Consider the following 8,890-nt stretch of genomic DNA (forward strand, 5'->3'; position numbering starts at 1 on the left):
GAAATTGGTCCCAAGACTAATCCCTGCGGAACACCACTTGTTACGTCAAACCATTCAGAGGCTTAACCATCAGAGTCTGGACCATCATTCATTAGTCTTAGATTACGGTCAGTCAACCAGTTTCCCTGACCATTTAAGTATAACCCCATCTTTACCACGTGATTTAACTTTTGCTCGCAATCTCTGATGTGGGAACTTCTCTTCGAACGCTCTCTGAGAATCTAAGTAGAGGACGTCAGCCACTTTCCTCACATCACTTTTGTTGATCATATCCCTTAAAGAATTCAAGCAGATTATTCAGACATAACTATGTTAACTATGCTAAGAATCATTGATCAAGTGGTGATCCTCTATACGTTTTACGATCCTGATGTCAAGTTACTTGTCATTAACATCAGCTTGCGTAAAAAGTACAGGACGACTGACTTACCATTATAAGATGCTCAGCCCTGTGAATGATGACGGTAATTCATATGATTCAGAAATGCGTTCGGGTGACCAGCGGATCATCCAGTATTCGTAGACCATGATTCCTTCCTCTGCCCACCGTCTGGGGAAGGTGGGCATCGCAATCTGTTCTGTGGATACGTATCGTGTGTCCCCACGTCTGTGTAGCCCATGTCTGTGCTTTCTTGTCTGTGTATGAGTGAAGGGGGTATGTTAAGATAGAACTTCCTCCCTTGAGAAATAGGAAATTACCTATTTTCCCCCCATATTTTCCCCCATAGTGCTATTGGTCTGTATGATGCACAAAAGAAACGTTTTACTCGGAAAGAATGCGTGGACACCTTGCATGGGTATTAGATGAGAAGAAACATACACACACTCTCTCTCTCTCTCTCTCTCTCTCTCTCTCTCTCTCTCTCTCTCTCTCTCTCTCTCTCTCTCTCACACACACACACACACACACACACACACACACACACATATATATATTCACACACACGTGCTAAAAACTACTGTGCTCAGCGGAAAGTTCCGACCTCGGGCCGTAGACAGAAGCACTCGAGGAAAAAGATATCCGACATTTATTCGCCGAGAAAATACAAAGCGTCGCCCCTCGCACAAGAAACCATCTATTGGACTCGTGCTAAGAGACACCGCGTACCCTAAGTAGCCTATAAGATCAAAGACGACGGGAGCAGCGTGACGTGACGTGACGTATACGCCAGCACCAGCTGCAGCCCGTGACAGCCAAAGGTGGTAACCGTTGTCGCTGATCTTGGCAGGATCTGTTTCAGCAGTGATATCAAGACTCAGGTCCTCATATTGGACCAGACTCAAGTGGCCTAGCCTCTCCTAACTGGAGTCAAGTTTAGGGATGTTTATCCACCTCTTTTTTTTTTTTTTTGGCCCGAGCGGTTTTGATATGATAATGACTGTCTTTCAGAGAATATTTCCTGTCTTCAGGTATCTTTTGAAATCACTAGACGGAGCTGGTCCTGCTGACCTACCTTAGACCTACGTAGGATCATTTTGCCACAGGACGTCAAAGGACGACCTTGAAATCCGCCTCAGCCACTGCTTCGAACTCTAATATCACAACCTTTTTTCCCTCCCCCCGGGCCACGAGCTACTAGATTACGTGGGACAATGTAGCCACAGGAGGTCAAAGACGGCCTTAAAATCCACCTCAGCCACTGCTTCCAACTCTGATATCACAACCTTTCTTTCTCTCCCCTTGAGTCATCAAGCTACACACACACACACAGGGACAGCCACCATCCGCCGGTGGTGGTGAGGTACGCCTCTCTGCCGACTTCGAAGCGATCCTCATCGTTGGAGTCAGCTCAGATGGGCCGTCCCCGCCGGCGTTGCTCAGACTTGTGCCAGCGATGGACGACCGCAATCGCTCGGGTCCATCTCGTGTACCCTTGCGGTGGGAGGAGGGAGGACGAATGTAGTCTAGACCGGCGTGTATGTCGCGTCCGTCCGTGTCCGTGCTGGAAGGTTCGATTCGTGAGTCGAAATCGAGATATCACGGAAAGATATTAAGAAGATCAAAAGGTTAAGGTATCACAAGAGATAACTTAGATCTCAGGTGGTTGAGATGTCACTAGAAAAGGCCAGCGCCAGTAGGTTATCACAACAGAATCCAGATATCAGATGGTTGAATTATCTCTAGAGATACCCAACATCTGAAGGGTGAGATATCACAAAAGAAAGCCGATATCTGGTTGAAATATCACGGGAAAACGCAAGCATCAGAAAGTTGAAATATCACGAGAGAAACCAGATGTCAGAAGGTGAAGATATCACTGTAAAAACCAGATATCAGAAGGTTAAGATAAAACAGTTGAAACCAGATATCAGAAGATTGAAATATCAAAACAGAAACCAAATATTGAAGATTAAGATATCGCAGTAAAAACCAGATATCAAAAAGCGTGAAATATCAAAACAGAAACCGAATATCGAAGATTAAGTCATCGCAGTAAAAGCCTGATACAAAAAGCTTCAAATATCAAAATAGAAACCAAATATTGAAGATTAAGACCGAAGTAAAAACCAGATATTAGAAAGCTTGAAATGTCAGAACGGGAACCAAATATTGAGGGTTACGATGTCGCTAGGAGAAACCAAACGAACAGAGCGTGAAAATACCCCGATGTTGTTGGAGTAGCCAACCCTGGTTGATACCAGAGGGATATTCTGAATGAAATTAAGGCGCAATATTAGATCAGCCTCGTCCTCAGTATTTGGCGCTGAGCAAATGAGGATTGGGGGACGATGGTTCAGACGTACGTTCTATGAGATGATTAACCGAATCTACATATGAATGGTAATCCTACGACATTTCCGATACAAGGCTGAGCTGGGACTTAAAGGGGCGGGGGGAGCTGCTGCGCTGAGGTACGGAGAACGGCGGAACTGCGCTGAGACTGAAGCAAGAGGGAGCTGCGCTGTAACTGAAGGAAGAGGGAGCTGCGATTATTAAAACTGAAGGACAAGGGAGCTGCGCTGAGATTATAAAACAAGGGAGCTGCGCTTAGAATGAAGAACAAGGGAGCTGGGCTGAGGCTGAACAACAAGGGAGGTGCGCTGAAAATGAAGAACGAGAGAGCTGCACTGAGACTGAAGAACGCTGGCGTTGCGCTGAGATATGAAGAACGAGGTAACTGCGCTGAGATATGAAGGACGGGGGCGTTGCCCTGAATCAGAAGAACGAGGAGTCTGCGCTGAAAGACTCCCAGAACGTGGGAACTGCGCTGACAGCGTCCCAGGACTTGGGATTTTGCGCTGAGAGCATCCCGCGACTTGGGATCTACGCTGAGAGCGTCCCAGGCCTTGGGAGGTGTGCAATCGGTCACAGCGAGAAGATGCAGCGGTCATGATCAAAATGGATGACGTCGCTGTGAAATTCGCCTCGAAGCAACGCTGGGGTGAAAGTATTGTTACGGCAATACTAACACGTCCCCACATCCCAGACTGAAGATCCTCGAATACTTTGCCTCACTTTAGCATTGTGATGTTTGGAGAAAGTACCTCGAGTACAGGGGAGTACATAGACTCAGCGGCCAATTACAGACTTATCTACTAATTCGTACTTTAAAACTAGCAACATTTGTCATTCTGATTAGTTAAAGTTAGAATAGAGTAATGATAATGATGATAATAATAATGATAATGATAATATTAATTATGATAATGATAGTAATGATAATGATAATAATGATAATAATGATAATAATATGATAATGATAATATGATAATAATAATGATAATAATAATAATAATAATAATGATAATGATAATAATAATGATAATGATGATAATGTAGAAATGATAATGATGATAATAATGATAATGATAGGCCTACACTTTTTACAACAGTATACAGTGATGTTGCCCGGTATCATAAAAGTGCCTCAAACATTTGTTGCTGGAGTGGGCCTCTAACCCTTGACCTTCGACCTTCAAACAATTGTTGCTGGAATGGGCCTCTAACCTTCGACCCTCGACCCTTGACCCTTGACCTCACGGATGAGAAAGAAGGGATCATTCTAATCGTGTCTGTAAAGACGAGACGTAGCTACGCTTAGGGAAGCTGATGTGCCGTCATTACCATAAAGCCCCTGTGTGTCAAGACTCGGTGAGGCTTAAGGTCTGCCGTTGCCAGAGGTCAAGGTCTTACAGCATCATGCATATGTGTCTGCTCCCACAGCGTGAACATCCACCTACTCGCATACCTCCACCTTGCAGTTCACTTACCCTGCTTCTTTGACAAGGAGGCAGTTGACACAGGATTTAAAAGACCTTAGAAAAGGAAGGAAAAAGAAAATAAGGGAAGGGGGAAAAAAAAGAGTCTAGGATGCCAATATCCACTTGTGGAGGTGTTGTGTTTGTGTTTTTACCAGTTTGTTTTGACCTGCCTGTAAGGGACGGGGAGGGATTTCTACATAAGGGAGGCTCCGTTTCTTGAATCTTCTCCACAGATCATACAAACTTCATTTTATTTTTCTTTCTTCAATTTTTGTATGCTGAGCGGTCCACATTGACCATTTCCTCACTCACTTTACCCCATTCATCCGTTACGCTTATGTGCTACACCAGTACTGCTTTACGTCTTTCTTAACAACAAGTCTCTCGCTCAGTTTCGTGGCATGTCCTCTGGCTGTACTGTCTCTACGCATCTCTTAGAGGGTGTGAACGCTGCCTCCGTCATAAGGCTGGTTGGAGAGAAGGGCTTGTGATCCAGTCGATCCTGATCCTCTCGTCCGTAGTGGCTGAGTTTGCAGTCTGAAACCTCTCACTCTCACTCATCTCTTATAATGATGGTACCGCTTGCGTTTGTCTGTATGTGTGTGTGTGTGTGCCTAATTACCTATTTGTAGTTACCTATTCGTTCTGTAAGGGGAGGGAGTTTTACACTCGTGAGGGGCCCCATGTCATGAAAATTCTCACATATAGAACTTTTTCCCCATTTCTCACATATCGTTGCATCCTCCTCTCTCTAGACCTTCCCTCTGAATCCCTCAGCTACTCCAGCTCAGTCTTATGGAAGAGTTTGGAACTTTCTACCGCATATGTCTGCAATATCTTTTATCAAGTCTTTTGCTTCCTCCTTTTTTTTTTTTTTTCTTGTTCTTGTGCTGTGCTCCTTCCTTTTTCTCATATATCTCCCACCTGCTGGCTAGCTGGAGTTCTTCCTGTAGCTCGAAGATTCTGAGCTTTTTAATATCTTTTATCAAACTTTTCTTCTCCTCTTTCTGAACCTTTCCTCTATATATGATGTGAGGCTGGAGGCACACCACTCCACTGTAGACTTCACAGAACCTGTACACCAATAAAGCCTTGGTTCCTAGCCACAGAAATCCATTTCCTAATTGACGTTCTACCTCAGAAATGGTCGAGGTCTGTGTCATTTCCAGGACCCTATCTCCTCTTAAAGTCTCAGTCTCATCTCTTCCCCTTTTAACATCTTCATTTACCACAGGCTTTTGCCAAATGGTGTATCATGGTTTTTGCCAAATGGTTTATCATGGTTTTTGCCAAATGGTTTATCATGGTTTTTGCCAAATGGTTTATCATGGTTTTTGCCAAATGGTTTATCATGGTTTTTGCCAAATGGTGTATCATGGGTTTTGCCAAATGGTGTATCGTATCGTATGATATTCTCAATATACATACTAGCAAGGGGGAGCTAGTACTGATGCTGTGTCTCAGTCCCACCCATCCTAGTGGTGTGTTCACAAACATGTTGGGAAGTACAGGGAATTTTCCAGGATGAATGTGTTTGTTGTGATTGCTATTTGCTATTTACGGGGGAAGAGTTTTACAGTCATGGTGTCGCCATCTCTTAACCATGCGCTTGTGTGCGTACATGTCTGTGTGTGTGTGTGTGTGTGTGTGTGTGTGTGTGTGTGTGTGTGTGGAGTTGGACGCGGTAGATGTTAAAGAGTCGGTTCATTGTTACATATGGCAGTAAGAACCAAATTTCGGGCCAATGCCTGTATTTGCTTAAATTCTTGGAGCAGACAGTGCCACACGCTTTAAGTGACTTAGATTGATCATTCAGCATCAATACAGAATTTCTGTCATGCATAAGAAAATGTACAACGAAGATGACGACTACATTTTTATAAATGGTTATTCTTTTAAGATTAATGAAAATTACGTTTCTTGATCATTAGCGAGACAGAAATTGCGTTGTATCATCATTAGATACATCTGTAACCATGGATCCACGTAGACTGCAGTTATAATGCTGTATTTTCGCAAAATACAGTGCTGCGAAAGTATATGATACAGTTGTAGCGCTGTATCATTACAGAATAAATTTGTAACGCCACATAATTACAGAGTAGATATGTTACGCTACATGATTACAAAATTCAGATGTAGCGCCGAATCATCACAAAATACAGTTGCAGTGTTACATCCTCACGATACACTGATAGAGTTACAGCACTGTATAATACAGCTGTATCGCTGTATAATCATAGCCACTATGATAAATAACTTACAGCAATAAACACAGTTCAGGCTGTAACTAATGCCACATTCGTGCCCATACTACCTGTTAATTGCTGTCTTTCGGTCATTATCGGAAACATCGCCATAAGTGGGTCCAGATTGGATTATTTATTGAGTTAATGATCATCATTATCGTAACAGCAGCGGCCATTATCGTAATTATCCAAGGGAGAATTTCAATCACTGTAATTATTGTCATATTCCTGGCCGTGATGGTCATTATGTATATATATATATATATATATATATATATATATATATATATATATATATATATATATATATATATATATATATATATATATATCCCTGGGGATAGGGGATGAAGAATACTTCCCACGTATTTCCTGCGTGTCGTAGAAGGCGACTAAAAGGGGAGGGAGCAGGAGGCTGGAAATCCTCCCCTCTCTTTTTTTTTTTCTTTTTTTTAATTTTCCAAAAGAAGGAACAGAGGGGGGCCAGGTGAGGATATTCCACAAAGGCCCAGTCCTCTGTTCTTAACGCTACCTCGCTAATGCGGGAAATGGCGGATAGTTTAAAAGAAAGAAAGAATATATATATATATATATATATATATATATATATATATATATATATTTGGGTTTTTTTTTTCCAAAAGAAGGAACAGAGAAGGGGGCCAGGTGAGGATATTCCCTCAAGGGCCCAGTCCTCTGTTCTTAACGCTACCTCGCTACCGCGGGAAATGGCGAATAGTATGAAAAAAAAAAAAAAAAATATATATATATATATATATATATATATATATATATATATATATATATATATATATATATATATATTTTTTTTTTTTTTTTTTTTTTTTTTTTGCCGCTGTCTCCCGCGTTTGCGAGGTAGCGCAAGGAAACAGACGAAAGAAATGGCCCAACCCACCCCCATACACATGCCTTGATTCAATCCACTGACAGCACGTCAACCCCGGTATACCACATCGCTCCAATTCACTCTATTCTTTGCCCTCCTTTCACCCTCCTACATGTTCAGGCCCCGATCACACAAAATCTTTTTCACTCCATCTTTCCACCTCCAATTTGGTCTCCCTCTTCTCCTCGTTCCCTCCACCTCCGACACATATATCCTCTTGGTCAATCTTTCCTCACTCATTCTCTCCATGTGACCAAACCATTTCAAAACACCCTCTTCTGCTCTCTCAACCACGCTCTTTTTATTTCCACACATCTCTCTTACCCTTACGTTACTTACTCGATCAAACCACCTCACACCACACATTGTCCTCAAACATCTCATTTCCAGCACATCCATCCTCCTGCGCACAACTCTATCCATAGTCCACGCCTCGCAACCATACAACATTGTTGGAACCACTATTCCTTCAAACATACCCATTTTTGCTTTCCGAGATAATGTTCTCGACTTCCACACGTTCTTCAAGGCTCCCAGAATTTTCGCCCCCTCCCCCACCCTATGATCCACTTCCGCTTCCATGGTTCCATCCGCTGCCAGATCCACTCCCAGATATCTAAAACACTTCACTTCCTCCAGTTTTTCTCCATTCAAACTCACCTCCCAATTGAATTGACCCTTAACCCTACTGTACCTAATAACCTTGCTCTTATTCACATTTACTCTTAACTTTCTTCTTTCACACACTTTACCAAACTCAGTCACCAGCTTCTGCAGTTTCTCACATGAATCAGCCACCAGCGCTGTATCATCAGCGAACAACAACTGACTCACTTCCCAAGCTCTCTCATCCCCAACAGACTTCATACTTGCCCCTCTTTCCAAAACTCTTGCATTCACCTCCCTAACAACCCCATCCATAAACAAATTAAACAACCATGGAGACATCACACACCCCTGCCGCAAACCCACATTCACTGAGAACCAATCACTTTCCTCTCTTCCTACACGTACACATGCCTTACATCCTCGATAAAAACTTTTCACTGCTTCTAACAACTTGCCTCCCACACCATATATTCTTAATACCTTCCACAGAGCATCTCTATCAACTCTATCATATGCCTTCTCCAGATCCATAAATGCTACATACAAATCCATTTGCTTTTCTATATATATATATATATATATATATATATATATATATATATATATATATATATATATATATTCTAGACACAACTCTGAACTTTATCATAATATAGAATGATATTTTCTGGAGAGTTATGACCCTCAGCAACATCATTACAGCCAAGGATGCGGGTGAGATATTGCCCACGGGTTGTAGGGGTCGGTGGTCTTGTGTGTGGCAATTTCCTCACAATGGCCATAGACTGGGGACGGATGGACGGACATAAAGGGGAGCCTTTTAATAGTATAGGAAAAAAATATAGTCATTATATATAGGAAGTGGGGTGTTTTAGACACCCGGGAGTGGGAACGACAGCGAATTTGACTATAAAAGTGGTGA

Source organism: Panulirus ornatus, chromosome 9 (genome assembly GCF_036320965.1).
Source record: "Panulirus ornatus isolate Po-2019 chromosome 9, ASM3632096v1, whole genome shotgun sequence".
In the NCBI taxonomy this organism is placed as follows: domain Eukaryota; kingdom Metazoa; phylum Arthropoda; class Malacostraca; order Decapoda; family Palinuridae; genus Panulirus; species Panulirus ornatus.